Source organism: Sander lucioperca, chromosome 20 (genome assembly GCF_008315115.2).
Source record: "Sander lucioperca isolate FBNREF2018 chromosome 20, SLUC_FBN_1.2, whole genome shotgun sequence".
Lineage (NCBI taxonomy): Eukaryota > Metazoa > Chordata > Actinopteri > Perciformes > Percidae > Sander > Sander lucioperca.
In genome coordinates, this window is record NC_050192.1 from 27894354 (window position 1) to 27917194 (window position 22841).

The following is a 22841-nucleotide window of genomic DNA, read 5'->3' on the forward strand; positions in this document are numbered from 1 at the left end:
TTATTCACCAAGAAAGACAAAAGTTGCACAGCAGCATTGAGCATGTTCATGCTGTCAAATAAAGCTTAACAGTGCTGGTGATTTGACTGAACTGTTTGATTGTATAACTTAGAGTTAAAATTTGAAAACAAACGTTTTCCACCTGGTTTCCAATCCGGGACATTATGCACGTTAGCCGAACGCGATGACTACTGCGCTACGTAAATTTCGGAAGGCCAGGTTTCGATTCCCCAGCGGGAGACTTTTCTGTTAACTGGCCATTATTATCCAGGTTACTGAGATTGCAGCTCAGCATAGATTGATTGTGTGGAGCAAACACGACCAAAGAAACCTGCTTCCGCCCTGTTTCGAACAGGGGACCTTTCACACGTTAGGCAAACATGATAACCACTACACTACGGAAACTGTTTTTAATAAAAAAAAATAAATAAAAAAAAGACTGTTTCGCACCTGCGTCTGACAATGCACCATTCATATTTAACTGCAAACGCTTAAAATGTTGGTAGACATGTTCATTTTTGACTCTGAGAGATTGTGAACTTGATTCAGTCACAGCTGCTTTGTCATGTATTTGAGTGACAGTAAATAAATGTATAATTGAAGTTAATGCTTCTACATGTATTCCCTGTAAACGCTGGAAGAGCGCCACCTAGCGAATGACGTGCCAAAAATAGAGCTTGGCCAGTCCTCGTTAGTATAGTGGACAGTATCTCCGCCTGTCACGCGGAAGACCGGGGTTCGATTCCCCGACGGGGAGATAAATCTACCAGCTGCTGGTTATTTGCTAAGGCCAAGTCCACCCAGCTGGGTTTTACATTTTTACCGGGGTTTTTAAAGAAAAATCATCTCTGTCCGTCCACATAAGCGCTTAAGCTCCATATCACAAATGATCTCGGTCCATATTAAAACTTCTGACAAGGCATATCACATGACCATTCGCATACACTGAGCATGTGCGTGCCAGTGTAAACAGAAAGCACATTGTCCAACGTTACTCTGCTGTGTGGATGCAAAGCGTGGAATAGTGTGGATGCCAGGTGTAAACGTAGCAAAAGCTATGGGTTTTTAAACAAAAAAAAACAGTGTGGATGTAGTCGAAGAAAGACAAAAGTTTACAGCAGCATTGAGTGTGGTGCTGCAGTCAAATAGAGCTGTACATTGGCGATATGTTCACCTACCTCAGGATCCAGAAATGCAAGAAGGTCCGAAACCTTTTGAGTGTAAGGCGAGTGTGACAGCCACGAATGTTATTCGCCCAAATTCACCATTTCCAACATCTTGTTACATGAAATTATTAGTCCATAGAATGTGATATTCCTACCACATTTTGATTTCTGGTGGAGGCTATGAAGGAGGACTTTCGGTTGGCCTCAAGGAAGTTCTGGCAAACCGTTGGACGACTCATGAGGGCAAAGCAGGCCTTGACTGAGGCTGTGTTCAGCAGGGGAGAAGAACTCCTGACCTTGACTGGGAATATTGTCAAGCGATGGAAGGAGCACTTTAAGGAACTCCTGAACACGACCAACACGTCTCGAGGTGCAGCGGGAGGGTGGGAGATTGTCAAGTCTGGAGACCTCAGAATTGATTCTCTGCTCTTTGCAGATGATGTGATTCTGTTGGCTGCATTGGACACAGTGGAGCATTTCGCAGTCGAGTGCCAAGCGGTCGGGATGAGAGTCAGCGCCTCCAAGTCTCAGGTTGTGGTTCTCTGCCGGAAAGCAGAGGATTGCTTCCATCGGGATGGGAGTGAGTTGCTGCGCCAAGCGCTACATTTCAAGATAGCACATTTCAAACAGTGCTACTTGTGTGAATGCGACAACCACTACACGACTGAAACTTTGGAAAAGAGGGCTTCGATTCACCGACCGGGATAGCTTTCTACCAGCTGCTGATTATTCACCAAGAAAGACAAAAGTTGCACAGCAGCATTGAGCATGTTCATGCTGTCAAATAAAGCTTAACAGTGCTGGTGATTTGACTGAACTGTTTGATTGTATAACTTAGAGTTAAAATTTGAAAACAAACGTTTTCCACCTGGTTTCCAATCCGGGACATTATGCACGTTAGCCGAACGCGATGACTACTGCGCTACGTAAATTTCGGAAGGCCAGGTTTCGATTCCCCAGCGGGAGACTTTTCTGTTAACTGGCCATTATTATCCAGGTTACTGAGATTGCAGCTCAGCATAGATTGATTGTGTGGAGCAAACACGACCAAAGAAACCTGCTTCCGCCCTGTTTCGAACAGGGGACCTTTCACACGTTAGGCAAACATGATAACCACTACACTACGGAAACTGTTTTTAATAAAAGACTGTTTCGCACCTGCGTCTGACAATGCACCATTCATATTTAACTGCAAACGCTTAAAATGTTGGTAGACATGTTCATTTTTGACTCTGAGAGATTGTGAACTTGATTCAGTCACAGCTGCTTTGTCATGTATTTGAGTGACAGTAAATAAATGTATAATTGAAGTTAATGCTTCTACATGTATTCCCTGTAAACGCTGGAAGAGCGCCACCTAGCGAATGACGTGCCAAAAATAGAGCTTGGCCAGTCCTCGTTAGTATAGTGGACAGTATCTCCGCCTGTCACGCGGAAGACCGGGGTTCGATTCCCCGACGGGGAGATAAATCTACCAGCTGCTGGTTATTTGCTAAGGCCAAGTCCACCCAGCTGGGTTTTACATTTTTACCGGGGTTTTTAAAGAAAAATCATCTCTGTCCGTCCACATAAGCGCTTAAGCTCCATATCACAAATGATCTCGGTCCATATTAAAACTTCTGACAAGGCATATCACATGACCATTCGCATACACTGAGCATGTGCGTGCCAGTGTAAACAGAAAGCACATTGTCCAACGTTACTCTGCTGTGTGGATGCAAAGCGTGGAATAGTGTGGATGCCAGGTGTAAACGTAGCAAAAGCTATGGGTTTTTAAACAAAAAAAAACAGTGTGGATGTAGTCGAAGAAAGACAAAAGTTTACAGCAGCATTGAGTGTGGTGCTGCAGTCAAATAGAGCTGTACATTGGCGATATGTTCACCTACCTCAGGATCCAGAAATGCAAGAAGGTCCGAAACCTTTTGAGTGTAAGGCGAGTGTGACAGCCACGAATGTTATTCGCCCAAATTCACCATTTCCAACATCTTGTTACATGAAATTATTAGTCCATAGAATGTGATATTCCTACCACATTTTGATTTCTGGTGGAGGCTATGAAGGAGGACTTTCGGTTGGCCTCAAGGAAGTTCTGGCAAACCGTTGGACGACTCATGAGGGCAAAGCAGGCCTTGACTGAGGCTGTGTTCAGCAGGGGAGAAGAACTCCTGACCTTGACTGGGAATATTGTCAAGCGATGGAAGGAGCACTTTAAGGAACTCCTGAACACGACCAACACGTCTCGAGGTGCAGCGGGAGGGTGGGAGATTGTCAAGTCTGGAGACCTCAGAATTGATTCTCTGCTCTTTGCAGATGATGTGATTCTGTTGGCTGCATTGGACACAGTGGAGCATTTCGCAGTCGAGTGCCAAGCGGTCGGGATGAGAGTCAGCGCCTCCAAGTCTCAGGTTGTGGTTCTCTGCCGGAAAGCAGAGGATTGCTTCCATCGGGATGGGAGTGAGTTGCTGCGCCAAGCGCTACATTTCAAGATAGCACATTTCAAACAGTGCTACTTGTGTGAATGCGACAACCACTACACGACTGAAACTTTGGAAAAGAGGGCTTCGATTCACCGACCGGGATAGCTTTCTACCAGCTGCTGATTATTCACCAAGAAAGACAAAAGTTGCACAGCAGCATTGAGCATGTTCATGCTGTCAAATAAAGCTTAACAGTGCTGGTGATTTGACTGAACTGTTTGATTGTATAACTTAGAGTTAAAATTTGAAAACAAACGTTTTCCACCTGGTTTCCAATCCGGGACATTATGCACGTTAGCCGAACGCGATGACTACTGCGCTACGTAAATTTCGGAAGGCCAGGTTTCGATTCCCCAGCGGGAGACTTTTCTGTTAACTGGCCATTATTATCCAGGTTACTGAGATTGCAGCTCAGCATAGATTGATTGTGTGGAGCAAACACGACCAAAGAAACCTGCTTCCGCCCTGTTTCGAACAGGGGACCTTTCACACGTTAGGCAAACATGATAACCACTACACTACGGAAACTGTTTTTAATAAAAGACTGTTTCGCACCTGCGTCTGACAATGCACCATTCATATTTAACTGCAAACGCTTAAAATGTTGGTAGACATGTTCATTTTTGACTCTGAGAGATTGTGAACTTGATTCAGTCACAGCTGCTTTGTCATGTATTTGAGTGACAGTAAATAAATGTATAATTGAAGTTAATGCTTCTACATGTATTCCCTGTAAACGCTGGAAGAGCGCCACCTAGCGAATGACGTGCCAAAAATAGAGCTTGGCCAGTCCTCGTTAGTATAGTGGACAGTATCTCCGCCTGTCACGCGGAAGACCGGGGTTCGATTCCCCGACGGGGAGATAAATCTACCAGCTGCTGGTTATTTGCTAAGGCCAAGTCCACCCAGCTGGGTTTTACATTTTTACCGGGGTTTTTAAAGAAAAATCATCTCTGTCCGTCCACATAAGCGCTTAAGCTCCATATCACAAATGATCTCGGTCCATATTAAAACTTCTGACAAGGCATATCACATGACCATTCGCATACACTGAGCATGTGCGTGCCAGTGTAAACAGAAAGCACATTGTCCAACGTTACTCTGCTGTGTGGATGCAAAGCGTGGAATAGTGTGGATGCCAGGTGTAAACGTAGCAAAAGCTATGGGTTTTTAAACAAAAAAAAACAGTGTGGATGTAGTCGAAGAAAGACAAAAGTTTACAGCAGCATTGAGTGTGGTGCTGCAGTCAAATAGAGCTGTACATTGGCGATATGTTCACCTACCTCAGGATCCAGAAATGCAAGAAGGTCCGAAACCTTTTGAGTGTAAGGCGAGTGTGACAGCCACGAATGTTATTCGCCCAAATTCACCATTTCCAACATCTTGTTACATGAAATTATTAGTCCATAGAATGTGATATTCCTACCACATTTTGATTTCTGGTGGAGGCTATGAAGGAGGACTTTCGGTTGGCCTCAAGGAAGTTCTGGCAAACCGTTGGACGACTCATGAGGGCAAAGCAGGCCTTGACTGAGGCTGTGTTCAGCAGGGGAGAAGAACTCCTGACCTTGACTGGGAATATTGTCAAGCGATGGAAGGAGCACTTTAAGGAACTCCTGAACACGACCAACACGTCTCGAGGTGCAGCGGGAGGGTGGGAGATTGTCAAGTCTGGAGACCTCAGAATTGATTCTCTGCTCTTTGCAGATGATGTGATTCTGTTGGCTGCATTGGACACAGTGGAGCATTTCGCAGTCGAGTGCCAAGCGGTCGGGATGAGAGTCAGCGCCTCCAAGTCTCAGGTTGTGGTTCTCTGCCGGAAAGCAGAGGATTGCTTCCATCGGGATGGGAGTGAGTTGCTGCGCCAAGCGCTACATTTCAAGATAGCACATTTCAAACAGTGCTACTTGTGTGAATGCGACAACCACTACACGACTGAAACTTTGGAAAAGAGGGCTTCGATTCACCGACCGGGATAGCTTTCTACCAGCTGCTGATTATTCACCAAGAAAGACAAAAGTTGCACAGCAGCATTGAGCATGTTCATGCTGTCAAATAAAGCTTAACAGTGCTGGTGATTTGACTGAACTGTTTGATTGTATAACTTAGAGTTAAAATTTGAAAACAAACGTTTTCCACCTGGTTTCCAATCCGGGACATTATGCACGTTAGCCGAACGCGATGACTACTGCGCTACGTAAATTTCGGAAGGCCAGGTTTCGATTCCCCAGCGGGAGACTTTTCTGTTAACTGGCCATTATTATCCAGGTTACTGAGATTGCAGCTCAGCATAGATTGATTGTGTGGAGCAAACACGACCAAAGAAACCTGCTTCCGCCCTGTTTCGAACAGGGGACCTTTCACACGTTAGGCAAACATGATAACCACTACACTACGGAAACTGTTTTTAATAGACTGTTTCGCACCTGCGTCTGACAATGCACCATTCATATTTAACTGCAAACGCTTAAAATGTTGGTAGACATGTTCATTTTTGACTCTGAGAGATTGTGAACTTGATTCAGTCACAGCTGCTTTGTCATGTATTTGAGTGACAGTAAATAAATGTATAATTGAAGTTAATGCTTCTACATGTATTCCCTGTAAACGCTGGAAGAGCGCCACCTAGCGAATGACGTGCCAAAAATAGAGCTTGGCCAGTCCTCGTTAGTATAGTGGACAGTATCTCCGCCTGTCACGCGGAAGACCGGGGTTCGATTCCCCGACGGGGAGATAAATCTACCAGCTGCTGGTTATTTGCTAAGGCCAAGTCCACCCAGCTGGGTTTTACATTTTTACCGGGGTTTTTAAAGAAAAATCATCTCTGTCCGTCCACATAAGCGCTTAAGCTCCATATCACAAATGATCTCGGTCCATATTAAAACTTCTGACAAGGCATATCACATGACCATTCGCATACACTGAGCATGTGCGTGCCAGTGTAAACAGAAAGCACATTGTCCAACGTTACTCTGCTGTGTGGATGCAAAGCGTGGAATAGTGTGGATGCCAGGTGTAAACGTAGCAAAAGCTATGGGTTTTTAAACAAAAAAAAACAGTGTGGATGTAGTCGAAGAAAGACAAAAGTTTACAGCAGCATTGAGTGTGGTGCTGCAGTCAAATAGAGCTGTACATTGGCGATATGTTCACCTACCTCAGGATCCAGAAATGCAAGAAGGTCCGAAACCTTTTGAGTGTAAGGCGAGTGTGACAGCCACGAATGTTATTCGCCCAAATTCACCATTTCCAACATCTTGTTACATGAAATTATTAGTCCATAGAATGTGATATTCCTACCACATTTTGATTTCTGGTGGAGGCTATGAAGGAGGACTTTCGGTTGGCCTCAAGGAAGTTCTGGCAAACCGTTGGACGACTCATGAGGGCAAAGCAGGCCTTGACTGAGGCTGTGTTCAGCAGGGGAGAAGAACTCCTGACCTAGACTGGGAATATTGTCAAGCGATGGAAGGAGCACTTTAAGGAACTCCTGAACACGACCAACACGTCTCGAGGTGCAGCGGGAGGGTGGGAGATTGTCAAGTCTGGAGACCTCAGAATTGATTCTCTGCTCTTTGCAGATGATGTGATTCTGTTGGCTGCATTGGACACAGTGGAGCATTTCGCAGTCGAGTGCCAAGCGGTCGGGATGAGAGTCAGCGCCTCCAAGTCTCAGGTTGTGGTTCTCTGCCGGAAAGCAGAGGATTGCTTCCATCGGGATGGGAGTGAGTTGCTGCGCCAAGCGCTACATTTCAAGATAGCACATTTCAAACAGTGCTACTTGTGTGAATGCGACAACCACTACACGACTGAAACTTTGGAAAAGAGGGCTTCGATTCACCGACCGGGATAGCTTTCTACCAGCTGCTGATTATTCACCAAGAAAGACAAAAGTTGCACAGCAGCATTGAGCATGTTCATGCTGTCAAATAAAGCTTAACAGTGCTGGTGATTTGACTGAACTGTTTGATTGTATAACTTAGAGTTAAAATTTGAAAACAAACGTTTTCCACCTGGTTTCCAATCCGGGACATTATGCACGTTAGCCGAACGCGATGACTACTGCGCTACGTAAATTTCGGAAGGCCAGGTTTCGATTCCCCAGCGGGAGACTTTTCTGTTAACTGGCCATTATTATCCAGGTTACTGAGATTGCAGCTCAGCATAGATTGATTGTGTGGAGCAAACACGACCAAAGAAACCTGCTTCCGCCCTGTTTCGAACAGGGGACCTTTCACACGTTAGGCAAACATGATAACCACTACACTACGGAAACTGTTTTTAATAAAAGACTGTTTCGCACCTGCGTCTGACAATGCACCATTCATATTTAACTGCAAACGCTTAAAATGTTGGTAGACATGTTCATTTTTGACTCTGAGAGATTGTGAACTTGATTCAGTCACAGCTGCTTTGTCATGTATTTGAGTGACAGTAAATAAATGTATAATTGAAGTTAATGCTTCTACATGTATTCCCTGTAAACGCTGGAAGAGCGCCACCTAGCGAATGACGTGCCAAAAATAGAGCTTGGCCAGTCCTCGTTAGTATAGTGGACAGTATCTCCGCCTGTCACGCGGAAGACCGGGGTTCGATTCCCCGACGGGGAGATAAATCTACCAGCTGCTGGTTATTTGCTAAGGCCAAGTCCACCCAGCTGGGTTTTACATTTTTACCGGGGTTTTTAAAGAAAAATCATCTCTGTCCGTCCACATAAGCGCTTAAGCTCCATATCACAAATGATCTCGGTCCATATTAAAACTTCTGACAAGGCATATCACATGACCATTCGCATACACTGAGCATGTGCGTGCCAGTGTAAACAGAAAGCACATTGTCCAACGTTACTCTGCTGTGTGGATGCAAAGCGTGGAATAGTGTGGATGCCAGGTGTAAACGTAGCAAAAGCTATGGGTTTTTAAACAAAAAAAAACAGTGTGGATGTAGTCGAAGAAAGACAAAAGTTTACAGCAGCATTGAGTGTGGTGCTGCAGTCAAATAGAGCTGTACATTGGCGATATGTTCACCTACCTCAGGATCCAGAAATGCAAGAAGGTCCGAAACCTTTTGAGTGTAAGGCGAGTGTGACAGCCACGAATGTTATTCGCCCAAATTCACCATTTCCAACATCTTGTTACATGAAATTATTAGTCCATAGAATGTGATATTCCTACCACATTTTGATTTCTGGTGGAGGCTATGAAGGAGGACTTTCGGTTGGCCTCAAGGAAGTTCTGGCAAACCGTTGGACGACTCATGAGGGCAAAGCAGGCCTTGACTGAGGCTGTGTTCAGCAGGGGAGAAGAACTCCTGACCTTGACTGGGAATATTGTCAAGCGATGGAAGGAGCACTTTAAGGAACTCCTGAACACGACCAACACGTCTCGAGGTGCAGCGGGAGGGTGGGAGATTGTCAAGTCTGGAGACCTCAGAATTGATTCTCTGCTCTTTGCAGATGATGTGATTCTGTTGGCTGCATTGGACACAGTGGAGCATTTCGCAGTCGAGTGCCAAGCGGTCGGGATGAGAGTCAGCGCCTCCAAGTCTCAGGTTGTGGTTCTCTGCCGGAAAGCAGAGGATTGCTTCCATCGGGATGGGAGTGAGTTGCTGCGCCAAGCGCTACATTTCAAGATAGCACATTTCAAACAGTGCTACTTGTGTGAATGCGACAACCACTACACGACTGAAACTTTGGAAAAGAGGGCTTCGATTCACCGACCGGGATAGCTTTCTACCAGCTGCTGATTATTCACCAAGAAAGACAAAAGTTGCACAGCAGCATTGAGCATGTTCATGCTGTCAAATAAAGCTTAACAGTGCTGGTGATTTGACTGAACTGTTTGATTGTATAACTTAGAGTTAAAATTTGAAAACAAACGTTTTCCACCTGGTTTCCAATCCGGGACATTATGCACGTTAGCCGAACGCGATGACTACTGCGCTACGTAAATTTCGGAAGGCCAGGTTTCGATTCCCCAGCGGGAGACTTTTCTGTTAACTGGCCATTATTATCCAGGTTACTGAGATTGCAGCTCAGCATAGATTGATTGTGTGGAGCAAACACGACCAAAGAAACCTGCTTCCGCCCTGTTTCGAACAGGGGACCTTTCACACGTTAGGCAAACATGATAACCACTACACTACGGAAACTGTTTTTAATAAAAGACTGTTTCGCACCTGCGTCTGACAATGCACCATTCATATTTAACTGCAAACGCTTAAAATGTTGGTAGACATGTTCATTTTTGACTCTGAGAGATTGTGAACTTGATTCAGTCACAGCTGCTTTGTCATGTATTTGAGTGACAGTAAATAAATGTATAATTGAAGTTAATGCTTCTACATGTATTCCCTGTAAACGCTGGAAGAGCGCCACCTAGCGAATGACGTGCCAAAAATAGAGCTTGGCCAGTCCTCGTTAGTATAGTGGACAGTATCTCCGCCTGTCACGCGGAAGACCGGGGTTCGATTCCCCGACGGGGAGATAAATCTACCAGCTGCTGGTTATTTGCTAAGGCCAAGTCCACCCAGCTGGGTTTTACATTTTTACCGGGGTTTTTAAAGAAAAATCATCTCTGTCCGTCCACATAAGCGCTTAAGCTCCATATCACAAATGATCTCGGTCCATATTAAAACTTCTGACAAGGCATATCACATGACCATTCGCATACACTGAGCATGTGCGTGCCAGTGTAAACAGAAAGCACATTGTCCAACGTTACTCTGCTGTGTGGATGCAAAGCGTGGAATAGTGTGGATGCCAGGTGTAAACGTAGCAAAAGCTATGGGTTTTTAAACAAAAAAAAACAGTGTGGATGTAGTCGAAGAAAGACAAAAGTTTACAGCAGCATTGAGTGTGGTGCTGCAGTCAAATAGAGCTGTACATTGGCGATATGTTCACCTACCTCAGGATCCAGAAATGCAAGAAGGTCCGAAACCTTTTGAGTGTAAGGCGAGTGTGACAGCCACGAATGTTATTCGCCCAAATTCACCATTTCCAACATCTTGTTACATGAAATTATTAGTCCATAGAATGTGATATTCCTACCACATTTTGATTTCTGGTGGAGGCTATGAAGGAGGACTTTCGGTTGGCCTCAAGGAAGTTCTGGCAAACCGTTGGACGACTCATGAGGGCAAAGCAGGCCTTGACTGAGGCTGTGTTCAGCAGGGGAGAAGAACTCCTGACCTTGACTGGGAATATTGTCAAGCGATGGAAGGAGCACTTTAAGGAACTCCTGAACACGACCAACACGTCTCGAGGTGCAGCGGGAGGGTGGGAGATTGTCAAGTCTGGAGACCTCAGAATTGATTCTCTGCTCTTTGCAGATGATGTGATTCTGTTGGCTGCATTGGACACAGTGGAGCATTTCGCAGTCGAGTGCCAAGCGGTCGGGATGAGAGTCAGCGCCTCCAAGTCTCAGGTTGTGGTTCTCTGCCGGAAAGCAGAGGATTGCTTCCATCGGGATGGGAGTGAGTTGCTGCGCCAAGCGCTACATTTCAAGATAGCACATTTCAAACAGTGCTACTTGTGTGAATGCGACAACCACTACACGACTGAAACTTTGGAAAAGAGGGCTTCGATTCACCGACCGGGATAGCTTTCTACCAGCTGCTGATTATTCACCAAGAAAGACAAAAGTTGCACAGCAGCATTGAGCATGTTCATGCTGTCAAATAAAGCTTAACAGTGCTGGTGATTTGACTGAACTGTTTGATTGTATAACTTAGAGTTAAAATTTGAAAACAAACGTTTTCCACCTGGTTTCCAATCCGGGACATTATGCACGTTAGCCGAACGCGATGACTACTGCGCTACGTAAATTTCGGAAGGCCAGGTTTCGATTCCCCAGCGGGAGACTTTTCTGTTAACTGGCCATTATTATCCAGGTTACTGAGATTGCAGCTCAGCATAGATTGATTGTGTGGAGCAAACACGACCAAAGAAACCTGCTTCCGCCCTGTTTCGAACAGGGGACCTTTCACACGTTAGGCAAACATGATAACCACTACACTACGGAAACTGTTTTTAATAGACTGTTTCGCACCTGCGTCTGACAATGCACCATTCATATTTAACTGCAAACGCTTAAAATGTTGGTAGACATGTTCATTTTTGACTCTGAGAGATTGTGAACTTGATTCAGTCACAGCTGCTTTGTCATGCATTTGAGTGACAGTAAATAAATGTATAATTGAAGTTAATGCTTCTACATGTATTCCCTGTAAACGCTGGAAGAGCGCCACCTAGCGAATGACGTGCCAAAAATAGAGCTTGGCCAGTCCTCGTTAGTATAGTGGACAGTATCTCCGCCTGTCACGCGGAAGACCGGGGTTCGATTCCCCGACGGGGAGATAAATCTACCAGCTGCTGGTTATTTGCTAAGGCCAAGTCCACCCAGCTGGGTTTTACATTTTTACCGTGGTTTTTAAAGAAAAATCATCTCTGTCCGTCCACATAAGCGCTTAAGCTCCATATCACAAATGATCTCGGTCCATATTAAAACTTCTGACAAGGCATATCACATGACCATTCGCATACACTGAGCATGTGCGTGCCAGTGTAAACAGAAAGCACATTGTCCAACGTTACTCTGCTGTGTGGATGCAAAGCGTGGAATAGTGTGGATGCCAGGTGTAAACGTAGCAAAAGCTATGGGTTTTTAAACAAAAAAAAACAGTGTGGATGTAGTCGAAGAAAGACAAAAGTTTACAGCAGCATTGAGTGTGGTGCTGCAGTCAAATAGAGCTGTACATTGGCGATATGTTCACCTACCTCAGGATCCAGAAATGCAAGAAGGTCCGAAACCTTTTGAGTGTAAGGCGAGTGTGACAGCCACGAATGTTATTCGCCCAAATTCACCATTTCCAACATCTTGTTACATGAAATTATTAGTCCATAGAATGTGATATTCCTACCACATTTTGATTTCTGGTGGAGGCTATGAAGGAGGACTTTCGGTTGGCCTCAAGGAAGTTCTGGCAAACCGTTGGACGACTCATGAGGGCAAAGCAGGCCTTGACTGAGGCTGTGTTCAGCAGGGGAGAAGAACTCCTGACCTTGACTGGGAATATTGTCAAGCGATGGAAGGAGCACTTTAAGGAACTCCTGAACACGACCAACACGTCTCGAGGTGCAGCGGGAGGGTGGGAGATTGTCAAGTCTGGAGACCTCAGAATTGATTCTCTGCTCTTTGCAGATGATGTGATTCTGTTGGCTGCATTGGACACAGTGGAGCATTTCGCAGTCGAGTGCCAAGCGGTCGGGATGAGAGTCAGCGCCTCCAAGTCTCAGGTTGTGGTTCTCTGCCGGAAAGCAGAGGATTGCTTCCATCGGGATGGGAGTGAGTTGCTGCGCCAAGCGCTACATTTCAAGATAGCACATTTCAAACAGTGCTACTTGTGTGAATGCGACAACCACTACACGACTGAAACTTTGGAAAAGAGGGCTTCGATTCACCGACCGGGATAGCTTTCTACCAGCTGCTGATTATTCACCAAGAAAGACAAAAGTTGCACAGCAGCATTGAGCATGTTCATGCTGTCAAATAAAGCTTAACAGTGCTGGTGATTTGACTGAACTGTTTGATTGTATAACTTAGAGTTAAAATTTGAAAACAAACGTTTTCCACCTGGTTTCCAATCCGGGACATTATGCACGTTAGCCGAACGCGATGACTACTGCGCTACGTAAATTTCGGAAGGCCAGGTTTCGATTCCCCAGCGGGAGACTTTTCTGTTAACTGGCCATTATTATCCAGGTTACTGAGATTGCAGCTCAGCATAGATTGATTGTGTGGAGCAAACACGACCAAAGAAACCTGCTTCCGCCCTGTTTCGAACAGGGGACCTTTCACGCGTTAGGCAAACATGATAACCACTACACTACGGAAACTGTTTTTAAAAAAAAAAAAGACTGTTTCGCACCTGCGTCTGACAATGCACCATTCATATTTAACTGCAAACGCTTAAAATGTTGGTAGACATGTTCATTTTTGACTCTGAGAGATTGTGAACTTGATTCAGTCACAGCTGCTTTGTCATGTATTTGAGTGACAGTAAATAAATGTATAATTGAAGTTAATGCTTCTACATGTATTCCCTGTAAACGCTGGAAGAGCGCCACCTAGCGAATGACGTGCCAAAAATAGAGCTTGGCCAGTCCTCGTTAGTATAGTGGACAGTATCTCCGCCTGTCACGCGGAAGACCGGGGTTCGATTCCCCGACGGGGAGATAAATCTACCAGCTGCTGGTTATTTGCTAAGGCCAAGTCCACCCAGCTGATTTTTACCGGCGTTTTTAAAGAAAAATCATCTCTGTCCGTCCACATAAGCGCTTAAGCTCCATATCACAAATGATCTCGGTCCATATTAAAACTTCTGACAAGGCATATCACATGACCATTCGCATACACTGAGCATGTGCGTGCCAGTGTAAACAGAAAGCACATTGTCCAACGTTACTCTGCTGTGTGGATGCAAAGCGTGGAATAGTGTGGATGCCAGGTGTAAACGTAGCAAAAGCTATGGGTTTTTAAACAAAAAAAAAACAGTGTGGATGTAGTCGAAGAAAGACAAAAGTTTACAGCAGCATTGAGTGTGGTGCTGCAGTCAAATAGAGCTGTACATTGGCGATATGTTCACCTACCTCAGGATCCAGAAATGCAAGAAGGTCCGAAACCTTTTGAGTGTAAGGCGAGTGTGACAGCCACGAATGTTATTCGCCCAAATTCACCATTTCCAACATCTTGTTACATGAAATTATTAGTCCATAGAATGTGATATTCCTACCACATTTTGATTTCTGGTGGAGGCTATGAAGGAGGACTTTCGGTTGGCCTCAAGGAAGTTCTGGCAAACCGTTGGACGACTCATGAGGGCAAAGCAGGCCTTGACTGAGGCTGTGTTCAGCAGGGGAGAAGAACTCCTGACCTTGACTGGGAATATTGTCAAGCGATGGAAGGAGCACTTTAAGGAACTCCTGAACACGACCAACACGTCTCGAGGTGCAGCGGGAGGGTGGGAGATTGTCAAGTCTGGAGACCTCAGAATTGATTCTCTGCTCTTTGCAGATGATGTGATTCTGTTGGCTGCATTGGACACAGTGGAGCATTTCGCAGTCGAGTGCCAAGCGGTCGGGATGAGAGTCAGCGCCTCCAAGTCTCAGGTTGTGGTTCTCTGCCGGAAAGCAGAGGATTGCTTCCATCGGGATGGGAGTGAGTTGCTGCGCCAAGCGCTACATTTCAAGATAGCACATTTCAAACAGTGCTACTTGTGTGAATGCGACAACCACTACACGACTGAAACTTTGGAAAAGAGGGCTTCGATTCACCGACCGGGATAGCTTTCTACCAGCTGCTGATTATTCACCAAGAAAGACAAAAGTTGCACAGCAGCATTGAGCATGTTCATGCTGTCAAATAAAGCTTAACAGTGCTGGTGATTTGACTGAACTGTTTGATTGTATAACTTAGAGTTAAAATTTGAAAACAAACGTTTTCCACCTGGTTTCCAATCCGGGACATTATGCACGTTAGCCGAACGCGATGACTACTGCGCTACGTAAATTTCGGAAGGCCAGGTTTCGATTCCCCAGCGGGAGACTTTTCTGTTAACTGGCCATTATTATCCAGGTTACTGAGATTGCAGCTCAGCATAGATTGATTGTGTGGAGCAAACACGACCAAAGAAACCAGCTTCCGCCCTGTTTCGAACAGGGGACCTTTCACGCGTTAGGCAAACATGATAACCACTACACTACGAAAACTGTTTTTAATAAGACTGTTTCGCACCTGCGTCTGACAATGCACCATTCATATTTAACTGCAAACACTTAAAATGTTGGTAGACATGTTCATTTTTGACTCTGAGAGATTGTGAACTTGATTCAGTCACAGCTGCTTTGTCATGTATTTGAGTGACAGTAAATAAATGTATAATTGAAGTTAATGCTTCTACATGTATTCCCTGTAAACGCTGGAAGAGCGCCACCTAGCGAATGACGTGCCAAAAATAGAGCTTGGCCAGTCCTCGTTAGTATAGTGGACAGTATCTCCGCCTGTCACGCGGAAGACCGGGGTTCGATTCCCCGACGGGGAGATAAATCTACCAGCTGCTGGTTATTTGCTAAGGCCAAGTCCACCCAGCTGATTTTTACCGGCGTTTTTAAAGAAAAATCATCTCTGTCCGTCCACATAAGCGCTTAAGCTCCATATCACAAATGATCTCGGTCCATATTAAAACTTCTGACAAGGCATATAACATGACCATTCGCATACACTGAGCATGTGCGTGCCAGTGTAAACAGAAAGCACATTGTCCAACGTTACTCTGCTGTGTGGATGCAAAGCGTGGAATAGTGTGGATGCCAGGTGTAAACGTAGCAAAAGCTATGGGTTTTTAAACAAAAAAAAAACAGTGTGGATGTAGTCGAAGAAAGACAAAAGTTTACAGCAGCATTGAGTGTGGTGCTGCAGTCAAATAGAGCTGTACATTGGCGATATGTTCACCTACCTCAGGATCCAGAAATGCAAGAAGGTCCGAAACCTTTTGAGTGTAAGGCGAGTGTGACAGCCACGAATGTTATTCGCCCAAATTCACCATTTCCAACATCTTGTTACATGAAATTATTAGTCCATAGAATGTGATATTCCTACCACATTTTGATTTCTGGTGGAGGCTATGAAGGAGGACTTTCGGTTGGCCTCAAGGAAGTTCTGGCAAACCGTTGGACGACTCATGAGGGCAAAGCAGGCCTTGACTGAGGCTGTGTTCAGCAGGGGAGAAGAACTCCTGACCTTGACTGGGAATATTGTCAAGCGATGGAAGGAGCACTTTAAGGAACTCCTGAACACGACCAACACGTCTCGAGGTGCAGCGGGAGGGTGGGAGATTGTCAAGTCTGGAGACCTCAGAATTGATTCTCTGCTCTTTGCAGATGATGTGATTCTGTTGGCTGCATTGGACACAGTGGAGCATTTCGCAGTCGAGTGCCAAGCGGTCGGGATGAGAGTCAGCGCCTCCAAGTCTCAGGTTGTGGTTCTCTGCCGGAAAGCAGAGGATTGCTTCCATCGGGTTGGGAGTGAGTTGCTGCGCCAAGCGCTACATTTCAAGATAGCACATTTCAAACAGTGCTACTTGTGTGAATGCGACAACCACTACACGACTGAAACTTTGGAAAAGAGGGCTTCGATTCACCGACCGGGATAGCTTTCTACCAGCTACTGATTATTCACCAAGAAAGACAAAAGTTGCACAGCAGCATTGAGCATGTTCATGCTGTCAAATAAAGCTTAACAGTGCTGGTGATTTGACTGAACTGTTTGATTGTATAACTTAGAGTTAAAATTTGAAAACAAACGTTTTCCACCTGGTTTCCAATCCGGGACATTATGCACGTTAGCCGAACGCGATGACTACTGCGCTACGTAAATTTCGGAAGGCCAGGTTTCGATTCCCCAGCGGGAGACTTTTCTGTTAACTGGCCATTATTATCGAGGTTACTGAGATTGCAGCTCAGCAGAGATTGATTGTGTGGAGCAAACACGACCGAAGAAACATGCTTCCGCCCTGTTTCGAACAAGGGACCTTTTGCGCGTTAGGCAAACATGATAACCACTACACTACAGAAACTGTTTTTAATAAAAAAAAAAAAAAAAAGACTGTTTCGCACCTGCGTCTGACAATGCACCATTCATATTTAACTGCAAACGCTTAAAATGTTGGTAGACATGTTCATTTTTGACTCTGAGAGATTGTGAACTTGATTCAGTCACAGCTGCTTTGTCATGTATTTGAGTGACAGTAAATAAATGTATAATTGAAGTTAATGCTTCTACATGTATTCCCTGTAAACGCTGGAAGAGCGCCACCTAGCGAATGACGTGCCAAAAATAGAGCTTGGCCAGTCCTCGTTAGTATAGTGGACAGTATCTCTGCCTGTCACGCGGAAGACCGGGGTTCGATTCCCCGACGGGGAGATAAATCTACCAGCTGCTGGTTATTTGCTAAGGCCAAGTCCACCCAGCTGATTTTTACCGGCGTTTTTAAAGAAAAATCATCTCTGTCCGTCCACATAAGCGCTTAAGCTCCATATCACAAATGATCTCGGTCCATATTAAAACTTCTGACAAGGCATATCACATGACCATTCGCATACACTGAGCATGTGCGTGCCAGTGTAAACAGAAAGCACATTGTCCAACGTTACTCTGCTGTGTGGATGCAAAGCGTGGAATAGTGTGGATGCCAGGTGTAAACGTAGAAAAAGCTATGGGTTTTTAAACAAAAAAAAAACAGTGTGGATGTAGTCGAAGAAAGACAAAAGTTTACGGCAGCATTGAGTGTGGTGCTGCAGTCAAATAGAGCTGTACATTGGCGATATGTTCACCTACCTCAGGATCCAGAAATGCAAGAAGGTCCGAAACCTTTTGAGTGTAAGGCGAGTGTGACAGCCACGAATGTTATTCGCCCAAATTCACCATTTCCAACATCTTGTTACATGAAATTATTAGTCCATAGAATGTGATATTCCTACCACATTTTGATTTCTGGTGGAGGCTATGAAGGAGGACTTTCGGTTGGCCTCAAGGAAGTTCTGGCAAACCGTTGGACGACTCATGAGGGCAAAGCAGGCCTTGACTGAGGCTGTGTTCAGCAGGGGAGAAGAACTCCTGACCTTGACTGGGAATATTGTCAAGCGATGGAAGGAGCACTTTAAGGAACTCCTGAACACGACCAACACGTCTCGAGGTGCAGCGGGAGGGTGGGAGATTGTCAAGTCTGGAGACCTCAGAATTGATTCTCTGCTCTTTGCAGATGATGTGATTCTGTTGGCTGCATTGGACACAGTGGAGCATTTCGCAGTCGAGTGCCAAGCGGTCGGGATGAGAGTCAGCGCCTCCAAGTCTCAGGTTGTGGTTCTCTGCCGGAAAGCAGAGGATTGCTTCCATCGGGTTGGGAGTGAGTTGCTGCGCCAAGCGCTACATTTCAAGATAGCACATTTCAAACAGTGCTACTTGTGTGAATGCGACAACCACTACACGACTGAAACTTTGGAAAAGAGGGCTTCGATTCACCGACCGGGATAGCTTTCTACCAGCTACTGATTATTCACCAAGAAAGACAAAAGTTGCACAGCAGCATTGAGCATGTTCATGCTGTCAAATAAAGCTTAACAGTGACTGGTGATTTGACTGAACTGTTTGATTGTATAACTTAGAGTTAAAATTTGAAAACAAATGTTTTCCACCTGGTTTCCAATCCGGGACATTATGCACGTTAGCCGAACGCGATGACTACTGCGCTACGTAAATTTCGGAAGGCCAGGTTTCGATTCCCCAGCGGGAGACTTTTCTGTTAACTGGCCATTATTATCCAGGTTACTGAGATTGCAGCTCAGCAGAGATTGATTGTGTGGAGCAAACACGACCAAAGAAACATGCTTCCGCCCTGTTTCAAACAAGAGACCTTTCGCGCGTTAGGCGAACATGATAACCACTACACTACGGAAACTGTTTTTAAAAACAAAAAAAAAAAAGACTGTTTCGCACCTGCGTCTGACAATGCACCATTCATATTTAACTGCAAACGCTTAAAATGTTGGTAGACATGTTCATTTTTGACTCTGAGAGATTGTGAACTTGATTCAGTCACAGCTGCTTTGTCATGTATTTGAGTGACAGTAAATAAATGTATAATTGAAGTTAATGCTTCTACATGTATTCCCTGTAAACGCTGGAAGAGCGCCACCTAGCGAATGACGTGCCAAAATTAGCGCTTGGCCAGTCCTCGTTAGTATAGTGGACTTGTCACATGGAAGACCGGGGACCCTGGTCCAATTCCTGGTTCCCGGTCAATGCCGCTTACCTGTACTACTCCCTCACGTAAATACGGCATATTTCTGTGAAGGCAAACTGCTAATTTGTGGTCATGTTGACCTCTAGATTTCAGTCGTAAGGTTCAGCTCCATTTTGTTTGTTGGTGCAGTAGGCAGCCCGAGAGTCTGTGATGTGTGTGTGATTGAATATGAATACAATTAACTTTTTGCTGACACTCATGAAGCCATGATTTGGCCAGACAGACATGTGGTTCACGTGCCTAGGCTAGCATTTGTGGTTCAGTGGTAGAATTCTCGCCTGCCACGCGAGAGACCCGGGTCCGATTCCCGGCCAATGCAGCTTGTCGTTAGTAGTACTTTGAATCAGCTCTCATGCAAATAGGGCGTGTTTGTGTGAAGGCAAACTGCTAATTTGTGGTCATGTTAACCTCTAGATTTCAGTTGTAAGGTTCAACTCCCGGTCAGTTGTGACATATACCTAAGCAAGCATTGGTGGTTCAGTGGTCGAATTCTTGCCTGCCACGTGGGAGACCCGGGTCCAATTCCCGGCCAACGCAACTTGTCTTTACTACTATTTGGAATCAGCTGTCATGCAAATAGGGCATGTTTGTGTGAAGACAAACTGGTCATGTTGACCTCTAGATTTCAGTCGTGAGGTTCACTTCCATTTTGGCTGTTGGTGCAGTATGAGACCTGAGAGTCTGTGATTTGTGTCTGATGGAAGATGAATACAATTAACTTTTTGCTGACAATCATGAAGTCATGATTTGGCCAGACAGACATGTGGTTCACATGCTAATGCAAGCATTGATGGTTCTGTGGTAGACTTCTTGCCTGCCACGCAGGAGACCTGGATCCGATTCCAGACCAATGCAGCTTTCCTTTACTACTATTTGGAGTAAGCCCTCACGTAAATATGGCATATTTCTGTGAAGGCAAACTGCTAATTTGTAGTCATGTTGACCTCTAAATTTCAGTCGTGAGGTTCAGCTCCATTTTGTTTGTTGGTGCAGTATGCAGCCTGAGAGTCTGTGATGTGTGTCTGATGGAAGATGAACACAATTAACTTTTTGCTGACACTCATGAAGACATAATTTGACCAGACAGACATGTGGTTCATATACCTAGGCAAGCATTGGTGGTTCAGTGGTAGAATTCTCACCTGCCACGCAGGAAACCTGGAACCGATTGCAGACCAATGCAGCTTGCCTTTACTACTATTTGGAGTAATCCCTCAAATAAATATGGCATATTTCTGTGAAGGCACACTGCTAATTTGTAGTCATGTTGAACTCTAAATTTCAGTCGTGAGGTTCAGCTCCATTTTGTTTGTTGGTGCAGTAGGCAGTCTGTGATGTGTGTGTGATGGAAGATGAATACAATTAACTTTTTGCGGACACACATGAAGTCATGATTTGGCCAGACAGACATGTGGTTTACATTCCTAGGCAAGCATTGATGGTTCAGTGGTGGAATTCTCGCCTGCCACGCGGGAGACCTGGGTCCGATTCCCAGCCAATGCAGCCTTCCTTTACTACTATTTGGAATCAGCCCTCACGTAAATACGGCATATTTCTGTGAAGGCAAACTGCTAATTTGTGGTCATGTTGACCTCTAGATTGCAGTTGTGAGGTTCAGCTGCATTTTGTTTGTTGGTGCAGTAGGCAGCCCGAGCGTCTGTGATGTATGTGTGATGGAAGATGAATACAATTAACTTTTTGCTGACACTCGTGAAAACATAATTTTATGCCTACGCAACCATTGGTGGTTCAGTTGTAGAATTCTCGCCAGTCATGCGGGAGATCCGTGTCCGATTCCCAGCCAATGTAGCTTGGCTTAACTGCTATTTGGAATCGGCCCTTGCACAACTGAGGCATGTTTGTGTCAAGGCAAACAATTCATTTCTGGTCATGTTAACCTCTAGATCTCTGTTATGAGGTTTAGCTGCATTTTGTTTGTCGGTGCAGTAGGCAGCTCGAGAGTCTGTGATGTATGTGTGATGAAAGATGATATAAATTGCCTTTTTACTGACACTTGTGAAAACATGATGTGGTCATGCAGACAGGTGGTTTGCATTTCTAACATGGTCACATGCCTAGGCAAGCATTGGTGGTTTATTTGTAGAATTCTCGCCTGCCACGCGGGAGATCCGGGTCCGATTCCCTGCCAATGCAGGTTGCCTTTACTACTATTTGAAATCATCCATCCATCTTCGTCCGCTTATCCAGTATCGGGTCGCGGGGGTAGCAGCTCCAGCAGGGGACCCCAAACTTCCCTTGCCCGAGTAACATTAACCAGCTCCGACTGGGGGATCCTGAGGCGTTCCCAGGCCAGGTTGGAGATATAATCCCTCCACCTAGTCCTGGGTCTTCCCCGAGGCATCCTCCCGGCTGGACGTGTCTGGAACACCTCCCCAGGGGGCATCCTTACCAGATGCCCGAACCACCTCAACTGGCTCCTTTCGACGCCTTGAAAGCAGCCCTCAGGCAAATAAGGCATGTTTCTGTGAAGGCAAACTGCTAATTTGTGGTCATGTTAACCTCTAGATTTCAGTCGTAAGATTCAGCTCCGTTTTGTTTGTTGGTGCAGTATGCAGCCTCAGAGTCTGTGATGTGTGTCTGATGGAAGATGAACACAATTAACTTTTTGCTGACACTCATGAAGTCATAATTTGGCCAGACAGACATGTGGTTCATATGCCTAGGCAAGCATTGGTGGTTCAGTGGTAGAATTCTCGCCTGCCACGCGGGAGACCCGGGTCCGATTCCCGGCCAATGCAGCCTTCCTTTACTACTCTTTGGAATAAGCCCTCACGTAAATACAGCATATTGCTGTGAAGGCAAACTGCTAATTTGTGGTCATGTTGACCTCTAGGTGCAGTAGGCAGCCCGAGAGTCTGTGATGCATGTGTGATGGAAGATGAATACAATTAACTTTTTGCTGACACTTGTGAAAACATAATGGCCCTCATTTATCAACCTAACGTAGAAACCAGCGCAGATATGAGCGCAGAAATCATCTTACGACAGGCTTCACGTGTGATTCATGAATGGTCGTATCACACCAATCAGAGCGTAAGAATGGTCGTGCATTGATAAATGCAGCGGCTGGAAACGATCGTAATTTAAATATCACGCCCCTATATATTCTCGGTTTTGAGGCCTCGCCCCTACAATTTACGACATGGAGATACATAATCTGGCTAAGAAGCAGCACTTTTCAGAGGTGGAGATTGAAACCCTGATATCTCACGTTCACTTGCCCTTACGTTTGTAGATTTGGCAGCCTGAAAACTGGTATTAAAGGCTGTAGAAAGAATGGGGAATGGAAAGAGATCACTGATGCAGTCAACAGTGTTGCCAT

At 45.3% G+C, this 22841-nt stretch overlaps 22 non-coding genes across 22 annotated transcripts; 13 read left to right on the forward strand and 9 right to left on the reverse strand.

Annotated features, from left to right (window-relative positions):
• Nucleotides 1–332: 332 nt before the first annotated feature.
• Nucleotides 333–405, reverse strand: trnav-aac. Its single transcript has one exon. It is a non-coding gene; the product is annotated as a tRNA-Val (tRNA).
• A 280-nt stretch (nt 406–685) lies between these two features.
• On the forward strand, nt 686–757 carry trnad-guc. Its single transcript has one exon. It is a non-coding gene; the product is annotated as a tRNA-Asp (tRNA).
• A 1467-nt stretch (nt 758–2224) lies between these two features.
• trnav-aac lies at nt 2225–2297 on the reverse strand. The gene has a single exon. It is a non-coding gene; the product is annotated as a tRNA-Val (tRNA).
• A 262-nt stretch (nt 2298–2559) lies between these two features.
• trnad-guc lies at nt 2560–2631 on the forward strand. Its single transcript has one exon. It is a non-coding gene; the product is annotated as a tRNA-Asp (tRNA).
• Nucleotides 2632–4098: 1467 nt separating this feature from the next.
• On the reverse strand, nt 4099–4171 carry trnav-aac. The gene has a single exon. It is a non-coding gene; the product is annotated as a tRNA-Val (tRNA).
• Nucleotides 4172–4433: 262 nt separating this feature from the next.
• trnad-guc lies at nt 4434–4505 on the forward strand. Its single transcript has one exon. It is a non-coding gene; the product is annotated as a tRNA-Asp (tRNA).
• Nucleotides 4506–5972: 1467 nt separating this feature from the next.
• trnav-aac lies at nt 5973–6045 on the reverse strand. Its single transcript has one exon. It is a non-coding gene; the product is annotated as a tRNA-Val (tRNA).
• Nucleotides 6046–6304: 259 nt separating this feature from the next.
• trnad-guc lies at nt 6305–6376 on the forward strand. Its single transcript has one exon. It is a non-coding gene; the product is annotated as a tRNA-Asp (tRNA).
• Nucleotides 6377–7843: 1467 nt separating this feature from the next.
• Nucleotides 7844–7916, reverse strand: trnav-aac. Its single transcript has one exon. It is a non-coding gene; the product is annotated as a tRNA-Val (tRNA).
• A 262-nt stretch (nt 7917–8178) lies between these two features.
• On the forward strand, nt 8179–8250 carry trnad-guc. The gene has a single exon. It is a non-coding gene; the product is annotated as a tRNA-Asp (tRNA).
• A 1467-nt stretch (nt 8251–9717) lies between these two features.
• Nucleotides 9718–9790, reverse strand: trnav-aac. The gene has a single exon. It is a non-coding gene; the product is annotated as a tRNA-Val (tRNA).
• A 262-nt stretch (nt 9791–10052) lies between these two features.
• Nucleotides 10053–10124, forward strand: trnad-guc. The gene has a single exon. It is a non-coding gene; the product is annotated as a tRNA-Asp (tRNA).
• Nucleotides 10125–11591: 1467 nt separating this feature from the next.
• Nucleotides 11592–11664, reverse strand: trnav-aac. Its single transcript has one exon. It is a non-coding gene; the product is annotated as a tRNA-Val (tRNA).
• Nucleotides 11665–11923: 259 nt separating this feature from the next.
• Nucleotides 11924–11995, forward strand: trnad-guc. The gene has a single exon. It is a non-coding gene; the product is annotated as a tRNA-Asp (tRNA).
• Nucleotides 11996–13462: 1467 nt separating this feature from the next.
• On the reverse strand, nt 13463–13535 carry trnav-aac. The gene has a single exon. It is a non-coding gene; the product is annotated as a tRNA-Val (tRNA).
• A 267-nt stretch (nt 13536–13802) lies between these two features.
• trnad-guc lies at nt 13803–13874 on the forward strand. The gene has a single exon. It is a non-coding gene; the product is annotated as a tRNA-Asp (tRNA).
• Nucleotides 13875–15667: 1793 nt separating this feature from the next.
• On the forward strand, nt 15668–15739 carry trnad-guc. Its single transcript has one exon. It is a non-coding gene; the product is annotated as a tRNA-Asp (tRNA).
• Nucleotides 15740–17199: 1460 nt separating this feature from the next.
• On the reverse strand, nt 17200–17272 carry trnav-aac. Its single transcript has one exon. It is a non-coding gene; the product is annotated as a tRNA-Val (tRNA).
• A 275-nt stretch (nt 17273–17547) lies between these two features.
• On the forward strand, nt 17548–17619 carry trnad-guc. Its single transcript has one exon. It is a non-coding gene; the product is annotated as a tRNA-Asp (tRNA).
• A 2127-nt stretch (nt 17620–19746) lies between these two features.
• Nucleotides 19747–19817, forward strand: trnag-gcc. The gene has a single exon. It is a non-coding gene; the product is annotated as a tRNA-Gly (tRNA).
• Nucleotides 19818–20930: 1113 nt separating this feature from the next.
• On the forward strand, nt 20931–21001 carry trnag-gcc. Its single transcript has one exon. It is a non-coding gene; the product is annotated as a tRNA-Gly (tRNA).
• A 1185-nt stretch (nt 21002–22186) lies between these two features.
• Nucleotides 22187–22257, forward strand: trnag-gcc. The gene has a single exon. It is a non-coding gene; the product is annotated as a tRNA-Gly (tRNA).
• The last annotated feature ends 584 nt before the right edge of the window (nt 22258–22841 follow it).